Raw genomic sequence first — 18311 nt, 5'->3', positions numbered from 1 at the left:
AGCAGACAAGCTTCTGGACCTCGATGAAAATGTTTACTGTCAGAACACAATACTACGAGTGAGGTGCACTTTTAACACCAGGACCCGACCACGTACCAGGTGGATGAAAACTACCCAGAATCTCTAAGTGAAGACTAGAAATTCCAACAGATTGCTGTCCTTTCCGACCTCTGCCAGCTCTATGAGCAGGTTAAGAAAGGGTTACTGGAAGACGAGAGGCGAGACAACATGGGAAATCGACCACGATATTTCCACTCAGCTCTCTTGTATAGTAATCAAGCGACTTAAAGGGTCAAGCAGCACTCTGGCGAGAAAGTCCAACTAGTGCCTGAAGGAAGTCTGCTTCCACAAGTTCTGCCATTGTCGGTGCTCCAATTCATGAAGAACAAAATCTTGTGCGAAGCTCTGCAGACATCAAGAAGTCTGGTTAATAGTCGTTCCGCCGTGTACTCAGGTCTGGCTGCTTGATACCTGTGGCCCTGAAGGTGGGACCTACAGTGGGCATCTGTGACTGCCTCAGCCAGTAAGCAGTGTAGTCCTCAATGTCATAACCCACAGCCAGGACACTCATGACAAATAATTATGACTGGAATGAACTACGTGAAACCATCAATGGCAACAAAAACAGGTCCAACAGTAGCAACAGCTTTCTTCAAAGCTTCTTTACTTTCCTCGTCTCCACACCTGACTTGCATGGGTAATACCAACATTTGTCATCCTCAGCTTCATAGCGGATGCATCTTCGGCATCAATTCCACTGTTGTCGCCATTATCACACTTGACAGAACAATCAACCAGGTTCTGCTCAGTGGGACTCGCCAGTTTAGTCTGGCGGAAATACGGACTCCTGCTCAGGGACTAACTTGTAATACAGAGGCTAGTGTGTCAGAAGTGTATGCTGACTTCTGCTCAGGGACTAGCTTATACGACAGTGGCTAGTATGTCAGGAGGCGTATGCAGGCTTCTGCTCAGGGACTAGCTTATTAGACTAGTGTGTCAGAAGGCGTGCATGAAATAAATCCTGGGAGTGAAATTTTTCCCAGGCACCAAGAACGACGACGTCTTGAAGAGAAAACGAAGAGCTTCCTGAAGTGTCCGTCGAGTCTACTCTCATGTCCCTCTGCTGGACTTTTGTACCTTCAAAACAACCTCTTCCAGGTGATGAAGGAAACTAAGCGCAATGCTCCGACGAAAAGATGCAGCAGCACGAGACAATGTGGCGGAAACCGTTGAATTCAAGGTTATCTTGGGATTCAGACAAACCGTTCCTCTGTCTCCTCTCAGCTGAGCCCTAACACAAGTTACTGAAGCACCGGATCAGTAACAGATATGAAGACAATCCCTGACTCTTCCGAGTCAAATAATACGAGAAAGCACATGTCGCTTGCCATAAGTGCCTTTGATAAGTTCGATTCAGACAGTGACTTTGACGTGAACATCTTGTCAAGATTACTGTTAATGTCTCAAGTGACAGTAGTTTGACCATTTCTTTTTACTCCTGTAGGCAAATTATGTTGAATTCTCAATGTCAGCCGTGACTAGCGTAACCCATGACTGTTGTCCAAGAGTAGCCCTTTTAATTTTTTCCTCATCTCCTCTCAACACTCATTACCGAGGGCCAAAGGTGATAAGATATATCACCATACAAGTCTTGTTTCTCATTTTAGTCTTCATGTCTGCAAGTTGACAATAAGACCAATGAGACCAACAGCAATACAAAGATTTCTTTATACAGAAATCACACAAAGAGGCACCAGCAGCATCAGCTAGAGCAGTAGCTGAACCAACAATGCCAACAAGGCTGCAGAACAGATTAATGAAGTCCACATTAACCCGCAGCGGACATAAAGGAACCAGAGTAGGTTCTGTTCCTAAATGTCATCACTTAACTTGTATCCCTTCAGAACAGCAGTGACTCACCGAAAATGACTGAAATTCTTGGTCATACTAGGGGTGCAAACAGCAGCACCAACCATGCTAGCTCCCAAGCACAGAGAGGGAGACGAGCCAATCTTCAGAGCTCGAAACGTATAGGGGGACAGCAAGAATCTGCCAAAAGCAATCCTTTCGTTCTACTCAGTAATGGTGTCGCCAATACCATATTATAATAAAAAAGAAGCGCTAAGCCACAAGGGCTATACAGCCCTTACCATAACAATGGGAAGAGAAGGTAGTGACATACTCGACAGTCCCTTATACCCCGTAGTTGCTTGTCTTCTGGACGAGTGGTATGCGAGAGCCAAACATCAGTAGCCATCATTGCTGCGAGTCAATATTAACACAAGTTACCAATTTCCCGCTCTAGATATTTCTCTATACAGAAAGTAAAATATTAAAGTTGGGACCTTAGCTACCTTATCTGATGCTTCAGAATTTCAGCAGGAAAGTATACTTGTACCTCCGAAGGTCCTGACATTATGAAAATGATTTTACTCCACAAGAGAGGAAACTACTCCGGGTGTTAGACTGTAGACATAGTCGGTCGAAATGGCCATTGTCTCCAACACCTTGGATCAAAAGGCATCCCGGACAGGCATCCCATTTTGTTACAGCTGGGGCCATGTCTATGGGCCTGTTTTGGCCCCTTTCCGTAACAAGATGTCGAATCCAGCTCTCGTCTGGTTGTCCTTAGACACGTCAATTTAATATGGGGATTTTCATTAGGAGACTGATCCGACTAAATAAAATGTGATCTTTATTATAAAAGAATCCATATAAAACTTAGTATATGATAAAAAGTTCTCTTGTAGTGTTACACATAAAAGTACACGTTGACTGGGACTAAGTAATCTTCTAGAGCGGGGGAATGTATTAAAGGCTGAGTGCATGAATGTGCTCAGAAAAGTATGAACAAACCGAGAATGTGTGTGGAAACCTACTCTGAGCAAGTGCTGTGAACCTACCCAGAGCAAGGGTGGTGAAGCTACTCAGAGCAAGGGCTGAAAACCTACTCAGAGCAAGGGTGGTGAACCTACTCTGAGCAAGTGTTGTGAACCTACCCAGAGCAAGGGTGGTGAAGCTACTCAGAGCAAGGGCTGAAAACCTACCCAGAGCAAGGGTGGTGAACCTACTCTGAGCAAGTGTTGTGAACCTACCCAGAGCAAGGGTGGTGAAGCTACTCTGAGCAAGTGCTGTGAACCTACTCTGAGCATGTGCTGTGAACCTACTCTGAGCAAGTGTTGTGAACCTACCCAGAGCAAGGGTGGTGAAGCTACTCAGAGCAAGGGCTGAAAACCTACTCAGAGCAAGGGTGGTGAACCTACTCTGAGCAAGTGTTGTGAACCTACCCAGAGCAAGGGTGGTGAAGCTACTCAGAGCAAGGGCTGAAAACCTACTCAGAGCAAGGGTGGTGAACCTACTCTGAGCAAGTGTTGTGAACCTACCCAGAGCAAGGGTGGTGAAGCTACTCAGAGCAAGGGCTGAAAACCTACTCAGAGCAAGGGTGGTGAACCTACTCTGAGCAAGTGTTGTGAACCTACCCAGAGCAAGGGTGGTGAAGCTACTCAGAGCAAGGGCTGAAAACCTACTCAGAGCAAGGGTGGTGAACCTACTCTGAGCAAGTGTTGTGAACCTACCCAGAGCAAGGGTGGTGAAGCTACTCTGAGCAAGTGCTGTGAACCTACTCTGAGCATGTGCTGTGAACCTACTCTGAGCAAGTGTTGTGAACCTACCCAGAGCAAGGGTGGTGAAGCTACTCAGAGCAAGGGCTGAAAACCTACCCAGAGCAAGGGTGGTGAACCTACTCTGAGCAAGTGTTGTGAACCTACCCAGAGCAAGGGTGGTGAAGCTACTCTGAGCAAGTGTTGTGAACCTACCCAGAGCAAGGGTGGTGAACCTACTCTGAGCAAGTGTTGTGAACCTACCCAGAGCAAGGGTGGTGAAGCTACTCAGAGCAAGGGCTGAAAACCTACCCAGAGCAAGGGTGGTGAAGCTACTCTGAGCAAGTGTTGTGAACCTACTCTGAGCAAGGGTGGTGAACCTTCTCTGAGCAAGTGCTGTGAACCTACTCTGAGCAAGTGTTGTGAACCTACCCAGAGCAAGGGTGGTGAAGCTACTCAGAGCAAGGGCTGAAAACCTACTCAGAGCAAGGGTGGTGAACCTTCTCTGAGCAAGTGCTGTGAACCTACTCTGAGCAAGTGCTGTGAACCTACTCTGAGCAAGTGCTGTGAACCTACCCAGAGCAAGGGTGGTGAAGCTACTCAGAGCAAGGCCTGAAAACCTACTCAGAGCAAGGGTGGTGAACCTTCTCTGAGCAAGTGCTGTGAACCTACTCTGAGCAAGTGCTGTGAACCTACTCAGAGCAAGGGTGGTGAACCTTCTCTGAGCAAGTGCTGTGAACCTACTCTGAGCATGTGCTGTGAACCTACTGCCGGTACCACTGAGTGGTAAGCCGACGTCACGTTGGTCAAGTGACTGAGGGAGACTTAAGTACCTGAAGTGCTAACCGGTACTTACACTAGTGGTTTCCCCACTACATGACAATATTAAGAATATTTAAGCCTAACAAAATATAATATAATACGTACAATATTAGCATTAATATTTGCCTCAACATATATACATGTATTATAAAATAAAGGGGCATATCCTATTATAAAATATAACGGGTATGGCCATACTCGTAACAATATTAGATGAATCAGAATCCTACTTATATGCATGTGGGAAAAATTGTTTTAATATAATTTAAATAGTTTTATGTCTGGCAGTGGTATATAGTTTTGCCAAGCAAGCTGACAGACAGTGACACTGCAGATTGAATATTGTGTATCCCATGGACTGATTGAGAAGTATTAAACACTCCTCTCAAATAAGTTTCAAATGTATGAACTGCCATGGTTCGAACACCAATCGTTTTAAGCTGCTATGACTTTAAAACTGGAGTAAGAGGAGTATACCTGAAACCCTCTCCAGGTATACTCTTACTCCAGCTTTAAGTTCATAGCAACTTAAAAAAATGCAAAATACTACATTCTTCTTTTTTCAGTGCACTGGCCTTATCCCACCGAGGCAGAGTGGCCCACAAGGAAAAACAAAAGTTTTTCCTTTTAAATTTAGTAATGTATACAGGAGAAGGAGTTACTAGCCCCTTGCTCCTGCCATTTTAGTCGTCTCTTATGACATGCATGGCTTAATCAGAGGAAGAATTCTGTTCCACTTCCCCATGGAGAAAAGAGGAAATAAACAAGAACATGAACAAGTAAGAAAATAGAAGAAAACCGAGAGATGTGTGTAAATATATGCTTGTACATGTATGTGTAGTGTGACCTAAGTGTAAGTAGAAGTAGCAAGACATACCTGAAATCTTGCATGTTTATGAGACAGAAAAAAAGACACCAGCAATCCTACCATCATGTAAAACAACAAACTAGTCACTTCGGTGGCAAAATCTAAATCTCTAATCTCTAATTACAGACTTTCGTTTTACACTCACTTGGGAGGATGGTAGTACCTCCCTGGGTGGTTGCTGTCTACCAACCTACTAACTAGGAGAATACTACATACAGTTAAATAATACACTACAACAGGGCCCCGCTTTACGGCGTTTCACTTTACGGCATTCCGCTAATACGGTCATTTCAAATTATGACCAAAACTCGCTATACGGCTCCCCCCACCTGACTTTCTAATACGGTCACCGCGCCGCCCCACCTTGTTTGTTTACATTCTTCGTGAGCTCAGTAAGCACTAAGTCTCTCCATTTTGTCTGGAAACTCCAAAATTTCAAATGTTTTTAAAAGTTATTTCATATTTTATATATACTCTGATAATTATACTTATGTATACCTGTACTTAAATAAACTTACATACTGTGCTGGCGTGCAGGTACACATTAAAATCAGTAAGAGTGTCTTACGTCTCCAGACGTCATATTAGTAATGATAATAATCATCGAGTCTCATTTAAATGTCGTATATTACGTTAAATACACATTTTCATTAATCCATCTATGATATTTTTTCAAAATTATATAATAAACACGATACATAACATAAAAAGATGATAAATACACCCCACAATAGAATAAATAAACATAAATATGAGATGTGGTAGCAGACGACTTGCACAAGTGAAGCCATATTAGAAATGCTAATAATAATAATAATAATCACCGAGTCTCATTAAATGTTGTATATTACGTTAATATACACATTTTCATTAATCCATCCATGATATTTTTTTCAAAATTATATAATAAACACGATACATAACATAAAAAGATGATAAATACACCCTACAATAGAATAAATAAACATAAATATGAGATGTGGGAGCCAGATAACTTGTACAAGTGATGCCAAGAATAACATTTTCTCTAATCTAACATAAGAGAAAATGTGTTACTGGGGGTAACTGTAGAAAATTATTCCTTTCATATGTATGTAAGTAAGTTTATTCAGGTATACACAAATACAGTTACATAGATTATCATACATAACAACATATGTGTAGAGAACCTAGGATAACCCAAAAAAGTCAGAGTGATTTATTTCCATTGCCTTCACTCAGAGCATCATTTCTTCTCAAAATGATGTTACATGAGAATGGGAGTGTTCTTCTTTATTTATTCTACCATATCAATGTAGAGACAACCTGTACACAATGTAACTTGTACACAAACCAGACGTGTACACTTCATTAACAAAACTTACCTTCGCCTGGTTTGTTTACATAACTCTGCGCCTGTCCTCTCTCATGCACTCATTCTTTCTCTCTCTCATTTATTCGTTTTATCTCATTTACTTACTCCTGACCCTACATTAAGACTACAAATATTTTAAGGTAAGTAATGAGTAAACTGTATATACATTTTATCGCTCTGGGATGCTTAAATGTAATAGAATATTATGTGTAGGTGGATTGGCCTGGTATGGTAGCCCGGCTGACTACCATACATACCACACTTGATTTTTTACAATAAATGCTACTCATCTCACCCTATATTTTAAGGTAAGTAATGAGTGAACTGTATATACATTTTGTTGAGAATTTGGCCTTACCTGCTGTGTTCATTATAAATATATATAATGAACACTTAGCTGATAAATGACAGCAAATCGTCTACACAGCCGCCCCTGCAGACGAGGTCTAGAAGCTGTCGAAACCATCACAACAGTGGGCTGTCAAGAGATACAATTTGTAAGTATAAATTACCCCTAGGGGGTGTTATGTCAGCATATTTCATTCGATGATGGCTGACGAATACTTACTTGTTTGGACTCAAAAGTCCACACCTTACTGCCGATTATAGGTTGATTACAAACTCCTTGTGACTCAAGAATTGCGCAGTCCCCCGATCTACAAGAAATTCGTAACATACCTTGCTCTTTGTAACGTGAGCTATGGTGTTCTCAACACCTTCGACAGATATCGGTGACTTGATAGAAGCTGAAGTGTCCTTGGATGTCCACGTCTTCCATTGTCTAGGAAACGCACACTGGTACACTATGTTCAACAAGATTCGTCTTTATTGTTCACAATGTATCACAAGAGAAGCTGATCACACTTCTCTTAAGTGTTTATTGTGTTGTGTGAGACACTTTATTCACACTAACGCACAGATCAGTGTCCTTTGCTGGTTATCCTGGCGTCAGTGTCTCGTAGTAGAGTCAAAGTTAGTCTGGCGTCAGTACACCACCCCAAGCCGTCACTGCCCTAGCACAAAAAAAAAAACGCTGACCTAGTACCTTGCATCCCTGTCACCTCCTCGATGAAGCAAAGCAAAATGTTTGTTTCTTGCTGTCTTAATCATAGACAACAATGTACTAGTTTTACTATGGTAATAAAGTGGGAGCAGGATTTTCCTTAATTGTCCTGCTAAGTAAGAGATGTACTGTCTCTTATAAAAATACACTTTGCAACACCTCTGCAAGGAGCAGAGGTCATTTGACCACGCATAGCATCTGTGATCAATTACTCACTCTAGCAGTAAACAAGACGCTCGCCCCTTCTGAGTGGCCCCTCAGGGCTGAGAGGGCTGAAGGGGGCTGATACCCCCCTCCTGGAGAAAATTTCTCCACACTGGGGGGCGGCGGAGGTTCGCTGCAGGTGAACTATTCATCACTTAACATTAATTTAATTTTCTCACTCGCCACCACTGCTGCTTGTCTTTTCTGAACAGCTTTAGTCTGTGTGGTTTCTGGAGAATCACTAATTTTGTTTTCAACACTGTGTAATTCTAACGGCACTAGTTTGTTTATTGTCCGCTTATTCACTACACCTTTGCTCAAAACATCAACTGTCCTGATGATTCCATTTGCATCAGGATATATGGTCACAATTTTTCCAAGTGGCCATTGGGGCTTCGGACCATCATTGTCGATAATCACTATGTCACCAGGTCTTAAGGACTTATGATTTTCAGGAACACCAGCTCCATAGAAGTGTTCTCTCAATGAGGTGAGATAGTCTTCTCGCCAAATTTTCTCCCAACGTTCAATCACTTTATTAAGGTGTTTGAATTTACGTCTGAGTTGCTCAGGTTCGAAATAAGTAGGATCCTCTATGATTTCTTTATCATTCATGGGAGGAACAGGTTCGAGCCTTCTGCCATGGAGTAAATGAGATGGACTTAACACTTCTAAATTGTCCAGATCATCGGTAACATAAGTTAGAGGTCTGTTGTTGACTCTATTTTCTATTTCATTCACAACTGTACGGAATTCTTCTAAGTCTATTCTCTGACGATGAAGAGTCTTCCTTAAACAACGTTTTACAATGCCGATCATTCTTTCATAAAATCCGCCGTGCCATGGAGATTTAGGAGGAATGTATCTCCAACGACATCTGCGTTGATTCAGCATCTGTTGTACTTCTGGTTGATCAAAGATCTTGCTTATATAAGCAGCACCAGCAACAAAGTTCGTTGCATTATCTGAAATCATCAGTCTGGGACATGCCCTTCTGGCTGCAAACCTTCTGAATAATTTGATAAAGGTTTCAGCAGACATGTCCGTGGCTACTTCTAGATGTACTGCTCTAGTTGTAGCACAAGTGAACAAACAGATGTACACCTTGATGGGAACTTTGTCAACTGTTTTGGTTAAAATTATTGGTCCAGTATAATCTACACCTGTCACCTCAAATGGAGTGATATGACAAACTCTTTCAGAGGGATATGGAGGTGGACCTGGATACTGACATACTCGCATATCGTAGTGACGACAAGTAATACAGTCCTTTATTTGTTTTTTCACACTTTGTCGACCTTGAGGTATCCAGTAGGATTGTCGTATATGACAAAGTGTGTCAGCTACCCCACCATGTAACACGTTACTGTGGGCGTTTTGCACAATCAGTTTTGTTAGCCAATGATTCTTGGGGATCAATATTGGATGTATGGCTTCTTTAGGTAGTGAAGAATTATGAATTCTTCCTCGACATCTTATAATCTTTTCTGAGTCGAGATAAAGTCCTAAAGAATTAATCATGACAGGTTTCTTTGGGGATTTATCTTGTGTTTCTAGAAATTTATATTCTGTAGAGAAAATATCTTTCTGTATTAGTTTCACCCAGTATTTAATGGGTTCAAGACATTCATAATCAGGTTTTATTCCTGTAATGAATTTAAAGACAAGAGCTGTAACTCTTAAGAGTTTACCCAAAGATGAGTAATTAGATCCATCAATGACTATTTCTGTAGTGTCTGCAGTATTTACACAACTTACTTCTGCTGTGTTCAAGCAGACTGTTTCTTCTGGCATAATGTGAGCTTTTTGCTGAGGCCAGTTATTTTCATCAGAGAGCCAGTTCGGTCCGTGGAGCCATAATTTATTATCCACAAATTTCTTGAGTGGGACACCACGTGACAACATGTCAGCTGGATTCTCTTGGGTAGAGAAGTGAAGAAAGAGATAATCTCTCTGCATCTCTTTTATTTCTGCTACTCTGTTCTGTACATAGACCAACTTACTCTTATTATTTCTTTACCATTGGAGAACTGCTTCATTATCACTCCAGATCACGGTTTTCTCAATAGTGAGATGATCAAGTACTTTGTTGAGATAGACAGCTAATTTTGTACCTACATAGAGTGCTGTCAGTTCCAATTGTGGTACTGTTCTGACCTTCAAGGGTGCTACCCTGGCCTTTGAAGTAATTAGTGTACTTCCTTCAGCATTACTCATGTAAGCTACAGCGCCATAACCTCTGGTTGACGCATCACAGAACACATGTAATGTGTAATTGTTTCCCTCTTGACCTATTTGTCTGGGAAATTTAATTTGATGAATTTGCTTAAACTGCCTGGATATTTCATCCCATGCTTGACTCATTTCTAGAGGCAAGTTCTCATCCCATCCAATTTTGAGCTTCCATGCATCTTGCATAAGCATTTTACCTTTAATGGTAATTGGTGAGACGAGTCCTAGAGGATCAAAACATTGTGATACCTCTGACAGTAAACTACGTTTAGTGAGTGTACTGCATGATTTATTGTTTATCCCTTTGAGACTCAAAGTATCTTCCTGTGTGTTCCAATTAAGTCCCAGCATATTGTTGTAATCAGGAATTTCAGTTTCAGGGAAATCTTCTTTGATAAGTTCCCTTAATTGCTTTGAATTTGTATTCCACATCCTTAGAGGCATATTTGCTTCTTTCATCTCCTTGTTAGCTTCTCTGTATAAGGATTTCAAATCCTCCTCTTTATTCACAGTACCTTGAAGATTGTCCACATAGAAACTTTTCTTTAAGATTTCTTTGAAGGGACTTTCAGATTTCTTCAAATGTGTATTTAGAGTAGCTTCTAGTAAGAATGGAGAGGATGTTGCACCAAATAATACTGATTTAAAACGATAAGTTTTCACAGGACTTTGAGGATCATGTGGATTTTCAGGCCACAAGAATCGAGTATAATCTCTATCTATTTCTTGTAGTCCTACTCTTAAGAAAGCCTTGGAAATATCAGCCGTGTAGGCATGTGGGTTTGTGCGAAATTTCATAAGCACGTCTCCAAGCTTCTCAGTTAGTGAGGGTCCGGTCATCAGACAGTCATTAAGACTTGCTACATCTTTATTTGCACGTGTGCTGCAATTATATACAACACGTAGTGGAGTGGTTTCAGAATCTTTTCTGACTCCATGGTGCGGGAGATAATGAGCTTTTGTCTTCAACTTATCTTCGACTATTTCCTCAATGAATTTATTGTCCAACTGTTCTTGTATGATATTATCATAAACAGTCAATAGCTCTGGATTCTTCCTGAGCTCATGTATTTGTGCTTTCATCTGTCCGAAAGCCATGCGATAATTGCTAGGTAGATGTGGTGGATTTAATTTCCATGGTAACCTAACCCAATACTGTCCATCTTTATATTTGACAGTGTCCAAATATTGGTTATAAGTCTGAGACTCTTGTGGGCTTGGTTTATTTACATCAATACCTATCGCATCTAAATCCCACAACTTATCAACTGGTTCATTCATTTCTTCCAGTAATGATAATTTTTGCTGTGGTACATGATCAGCGGTTATTCTCGTAACTAGTACATTTTCCACTGAATCAATATCAGCTTCTTTCCCACTTTGAGAGGGAATGGGACCACATATCATGTGGCCTCCTGCTGTTTTCAGCAAGTGAACATCATGTTTACTTACTATATTTTGCACAAAACAGTGATAATAATCACTTCCAATGATTAAATCAATTGGACTAATTGTGTCCGTCTGTATGTCAGGACAGGCTAACTTGACCTTAGCTGCTTTCAGTGCTGCAACTGTTTCTTTTAATCCCTGGATCTGCACAGACTTAGGCAAATCATCTACTACCACAGCTTCTACTGTCTTTTTCCTGTTTCCTAGACCAACAGTGATTCTGGCTAGGTCATATGTCTGTTTACCAGAATTGTGGAAAAAACCAGCTATATCTAACTGTATTTTGGCATAGGGTTGTTTATTCAGTTTCTGCAACACTGATCTTCTTATGAAGGACCTTTGTGAGCCTTGATCAAATAGTGTTAGCACATTGGTTTTGTGTAATTTATTAGATAACTCAACTCGAGCTATCGGGAGAGCAGTTGCTTTAAACTTATCTCTCACATTTAATGCTGTTGCTTGTTGACTTCCTGATTCTGTGGAAGTCTGCTGCTGTTCAGCAAAAGTATTTGGGCATAATGCTGTATGATGCATACCCTTGCATTTAAAACACTTCTTCAGTGAGCATTTTCCTCCCTTGTGTTCACCTAAACACTTGATGCACCTTTTCAGCTGATGAACACGTTGTTTACGTGCCTCCATTGATGTGTATTGACTACAATACTGTGCCCAATGTGTTCCATCACAAAGTACACATTTTGGAGTACGTTTATGTATGACAGTCTGTTTACTGTCTATTGTATTCACAGCTTGATAAATGCCTATATGGGATTTCCCATTATGTGGTTTAGTGGGAGTAGGTATACTCTTTTTATACTGAGTTGAAGGTTTATTATCCACTGGATTTGTGGATTTTTCATCTTGTCTCGTTGCTTGCATGCAGGAAACTATTGTTTGTAAACCATTGCTAATTTCCTCACAAGTGAAATAGCGTTTATTGAACATAATATTTAATCGTTCAATAGTTTGTGGTGACAACTTATCTTGTACAATACCACTGATAAACCAATCACATTGTCTTAGGTCATATTTAGCACCTAGAGATCTGAGACTATTGTCTAATGTGATTCTAAATGCCTGTAAGTCCGAATAACAATGTTTGGGTGGCTTCAAGCTTGATATTAAGACTGCATGTCTAACTCTAGCCTTGTCAGCATCGAAGTAATTGTCTGCTAAGACACGTAAGGCTATTTGATAATTGCCTTTGACCACCGGAAATGACTTAATCAGTTCATAGGGTTCTCCCTTCACAAGACATTTAAGGTAATTGAACTTGGCAATCTCATCTATGTCAGTTCGTGAATTTACTATGGACTGAAAACCACTAATGAATTCTTCATAATTATGACCTTGGAAAATAGGTAATGACAATGTAGGTAAGCTTGGTAATGGGACACTTGTTGTTACAGGTGTAACAGTTGTTTGACCACTAGTAGTAGGTCTCTGTGACAGAGTTTTACGGCAGATAGCCTGTACTCCTGTCCACCTTAATTGTTGATCACTAAAAGTATCCAAAACATTTTTAATTTCATCTTCAGATGGATCTGATTCAAGAAATTTATTTTCATAATGTGTATAGTCTGAATTAATTATTTTCATACGTTGTGTAAATAATCCAAACTTGACCTCAAGATCATCAAAATCTATGTTTGTATCTTGAGTTAATCCTATACAGACTGAAATTAGATTTTCTAATTGTGTAATCTTAGTCTGTAAAGACTGAAACTGAGTTTTCAACCAAGCCATTTTAATGGTATACTGAAAATTCTAGCACCACACTTAGAGTGTTTAAAAAACACTGTACTGCTATAAACAGCTGAGTTTTTGTTATGCTTAAGTCAGCAATAATCGAGTCAGACACTACTGACCCACTAAGCTTAACCTCAGGGTCAATGACCATGAAGGGTACAGGGTACATGTGTCTGGTGTTTATGGCTTGTGTGCTGTGTCAGCCTGACCATGATGATTAATCGTAAATAACGATGTTATACACTTCATTCACTATACACTATAAATGTCACTGTATAACTGTAATCACACGTGAATATTACTTACACATATATAAATTTCACTGTTAATATATATTTGAAAGCTTACACTTTATATATAAGTTCTTTTAATATAACAGGTAGATCTATAAGAAACAAACTTTAACACAATCTTGTCTCTTAATTTCTGTCTATAAACATTATAAACACTATGTGTATATATATACACTCAGACAAACATCATCACTTGGGTTGCTGTTGTATTAATCAGCGATTTCTTGATTGGAGCAGTTGATGGAGGGTGCAGGATACCATTCCCCGTCTTCTTGTTGGGTGAGTCACCCAGCTCCCGTTTTCGTTGGGTGAACGCTGGGTGAGCACCCGTTTTCTTTTGGCTGCCCATTCTCTGTGATTGAGTCTGGAGGGACTCATTTATACTGATTTATATTGTAAAACACTAGTTTTACAGCTTTTTTCGAAGGACCTTGGCTCATAGGTTATTTGTACACTGTAGTACAACATATTTGGACCACAGTGTGGTCTTTATCCGGTTCGAGCACGACCAAAACTCTGTTGAGAATTTGGCCTTACCTGCTGTGTTCATTATAAATATATATAATGAACACTTAGCTGATAAATGACAGCAAATCGTCTACACAGCCGCCCCTGCAGACGAGGTCTAGAAGCTGTCGAAACCATCACAACAGTGGGCTGTCAAGAGATACAATTTGTAAGTATAAATTACCCCTAGGGGGTGTTATGTCAGCATATTTCATTCGATGATGGCTGACGAATACTTACTTGTTTGGACTCAAAAGTCCACACCTTACTGCCGATTATAGGTTGATTACAAACTCCTTGTGACTCAAGAATTGCGCAATCCCCCGATCTACAAGAAATTCGTAACATACCTTGCTCTTTGTAACGTGAGCTATGGTGTTCTCAACACCTTCGACAGATATCGGTGACTTGATAGAAGCTGAAGTGTCCTTGGATGTCCACGTCTTCCATTGTCTAGGAAACGCACACTGGTACACTATGTTCAACAAGATTCGTCTTTATTGTTCACAATGTATCACAAGAGAAGCTGATCACACTTCTCTTAAGTGTTTATTGTGTTGTGTGAGACACTTTATTCACACTAACGCACAGATCAGTGTCCTTTGCTGGTTATCCTGGCGTCAGTGTCTCGTAGTAGAGTCAAAGTTAGTCTGGCGTCAGTACACCACCCCAAGCCGTCACTGCCCTAGCACAAAAAAAAAACGCTGACCTAGTACCTTGCATCCCTGTCACCTCCTCGATGAAGCAAAGCAAAATGTTTGTTTCTTGCTGTCTTAATCATAGACAACAATGTACTAGTTTTACTATGGTAATAAAGTGGGAGCAGGATTTTCCTTAATTGTCCTGCTAAGTAAGAGATGTACTGTCTCTTATAAAAATACACTTTGCAACACCTCTGCAAGGAGCAGAGGTCATTTGACCACGCATAGCATCTGTGATCAATTACTCACTCTAGCAGTAAACAAGACGCTCGCCCCTTCTGAGTGGCCCCTCAGGGCTGAGAGGGCTGAAGGGGGCTGATACCCCCCTCCTGGAGAAAATTTCTCCACACATTTTATCGCTCTCGGATGCTTAAATATCATAGAATTGTATGTGTGGGTGGGGTGGCCTGGTATGGTAGCCTGGTTGACTACCATACATACCACACTTGATTTCTTACAATAAATACTACTTGTCTCACCCTAGATTAAGACTATAAATATTTTAAGGTAAGTAATGAGTGCACTATGTGTGTATTGTACTTTTTTATTGTTTTTTGATGCCTGGTTCTATTGCTAACTTAATATATGTTAGTGTAAACTTGTTATCTAGTGTTTGTATGCATTTGTAAGTGGAAAAAAAGGGTGTTCCACTTTACGGCGGTTTCCGCTTTACGGCGGTAGCCTGGAACCTAACCAGCCGTATAAGTGGGGCCTTCCTGTATTTAACTTTAGAAGATATTGGAATTCTGGAGGGAATATTTTTTATAGAGTAAGCAGTGCTTACTGTGCTGCTTTTGAGTGCTTGTCACTGCTTCTTATAATGTAATATTCATCATATTTGTCAATAAAGAGCAAAAAAGGCACAATACTGTGACTGGAACAAAACACAGTGTGACTTTGTAAATGGTCCAAGTCAGACCGAAATGTCGTCATACGCTCCTCCTATGTACGGGTAATTATCAATGTAATCATAATTTCCTTCATTTCTCACTTGCCCAGAAAGATTGAAAAGAATTGAAGGATATTACAGTCTAAATCAGTAACTTATCAGTTCTATTTATGATAGCCTTATTGTTCATTTATACATATGATAAACCCTCTTACATCTGGGAATATAGTGAAAAAAATTGTTTTATGTAAAATGATTAATATACGTATTGGAAAAATAGGGTTATGTTCCAGACTCCTCCAAATTTGCTATTAAGATTATTTTCAGTAAACTTTGCAGTGTATAAGCAGTTAGAGTGTTTGGTTAAGAAATATAGTTTGGTTAAGAAATATAGAAATTATGGGTCTCCAAGTATAGTACTTGGAGACCCATAATTCTCTCTCCCCTCATCAGTTTGGTTTTCATAGGGGCTGTTCTACTGTCGATCTTTTAATCCATTTGGATACCTAGGTTTCCAATTCCTTCACTAATAATCATTCATTTACTGCAGCCTTTTTTTTTTTTTATCTTGAAAAAGCTTATGATGCTACTAACATTACATCATCTTGGCAAAAGCCAAGAGGTGCTAGTATCTGGGTTAATAATAGCCATTGCCCTGACTTTATCCAGGCTGAAGGCATTCATCAAGGCTGTGTTCTTAGCATTACCCTCTTCCTGCTTGCCATTAATGACCTTGCCTCCATTCTCCCTTCCATTACTTGGTCACGGCCTGGTCTGTGACCAGGCCTCATGGGGGATCAGGCCTGATGAACTAGGCTGTTACTGCTGACAATTTTACTATAGCTTGTGCAGGCACTGACTGTCACCTTGTAGCAGCCTCTCTTTCCAGAATGCTATTGATCGTGTTTTCCACTGGGGCACCTCTTGTACATTTAAATTTTCTGTTGTCAAAACACATCAGATTACTTGCACAAAATGCCTTGTTGTCTCTCACACCATTCTATACCTTTATGATTCCAGTATCCCTAAACAGGATAGTGTCAAATTTCTCAGTCTTCTGTTTGATTGTTGAATGTATTGGATGACTATGACAACTGCCATGAAGGCTAGTTGTCATAGTCGTCTAAACTTTCTTAAAACCATAGCCCACCTTTCTTTGGGGGAAAGGGGGGCTGATGGATGAACCCTTCTTTGTCTACATTTTTCCCTAGTCTTATCTGAACTGTACTACAGTGACTGGCTATATTCTTCCAACTCCCACATTACTCTTTCTCAACTTGATCCCATTTATCATCACAGGTTACATTTGTATCTCAGAGCCTTTCAGTCTGTCTCAATTGAGAACTACTATGTAGAGATGAATGTCCAGTCTTCAAGATCAGCATGATGCCAATTGTCTCTATTAGTTTGACCACTCCCACAGCCTTCATGAACCTTCTTCGTATAGGATGGTAACAAATATTAGTAAGTCTGGTGTGGAATTTATCTGTGGTCACAGTGGGACCCATGCTAACCTCCCCATGGTGTATAGAAATATACCTAGTTGGATGAATTTTATTTAGAGCCAGTTGGTCCAATGGTTAGCACACTGGCCTGTGAGTTTTAGGATTCACCTGCCACGGTTTTGAGCCTCATCTGTTCTCTGATAAATTGTCTTTGTTTAACTGTTGGCCCCATTTATTATGCCCCTCTCCTCTGTATTTGCTCTCTGTTGGCTTCCCTTAATTTACCTCCCCCTTTACCCTGCATCTTGCTTTTCTCTCCCTCCATATGTATGAAAGCTCACTTGACTGCTATAACTTCACACTTCCATTCTTATTCTCTTGTTATTGCAGTGTACATTGATGGTTCTAAATTTCCTGATTTTGTTTGGCATGCAACAGTTTTTCTTGACAAAATAGTTTGAGGTCAATTACTAGACTCTTCCTATGTTTTCACAGCCAGGGTTATGTGCAAGTCTCACAGCCCCATTATTTGTAGTTGCTTCTGATTTCACAGTTCATTACAGGCTTCCCAGGCATTTAGCTCTCCTTCATCACATCTTCCTTCATATATGACTTTGCTTATGCCACATTTCTAGTAAACACAAAGACTTATTGCTGAGTTCCTGGACATGATGTTTAACCCTTTGAGGGTCGACAGGCCCTCTCCGAAACTCGTTCTCAGGGTCGGCCAAATTTAAAAAAAAAATTATTTTCTCTTGTGAAAAGATAGAGAATCTTTTCCCGATCATAAGGACACCAAAAGTTTGAAATTTAATGGAAAACTTACGGAATTATGCTCTCGCAAAGTTAGCGGTCTCGGCGATTTTTACGCATCAGCGATTTTGCCCACTTTGAGCCCCATTTTCGGCCAATTCCACTGTACTAGTCGACAAAAAACATGAATATTTCGCTAGAACTCCATTTTTTCTATCGAATGGGTGCAAGAAACCAGCCATTTATGAAATTCAACTATCCAGTACAGTGGTCAGAATTTAACAATTTTGCCAATTTCACACAAATTTCAAAAGATGCCAATTTCCGAATAGGGTCCAGAATAAACAAGAAAGACATTCCTGGCACTAAAATGACATTTCCTC

The sequence above is a fragment of the Cherax quadricarinatus genome, chromosome 10 (genome assembly GCF_038502225.1).
Source record: "Cherax quadricarinatus isolate ZL_2023a chromosome 10, ASM3850222v1, whole genome shotgun sequence".
NCBI classification, from domain to species: domain Eukaryota; kingdom Metazoa; phylum Arthropoda; class Malacostraca; order Decapoda; family Parastacidae; genus Cherax; species Cherax quadricarinatus.
This window is presented reverse-complemented; position numbering follows the sequence as displayed.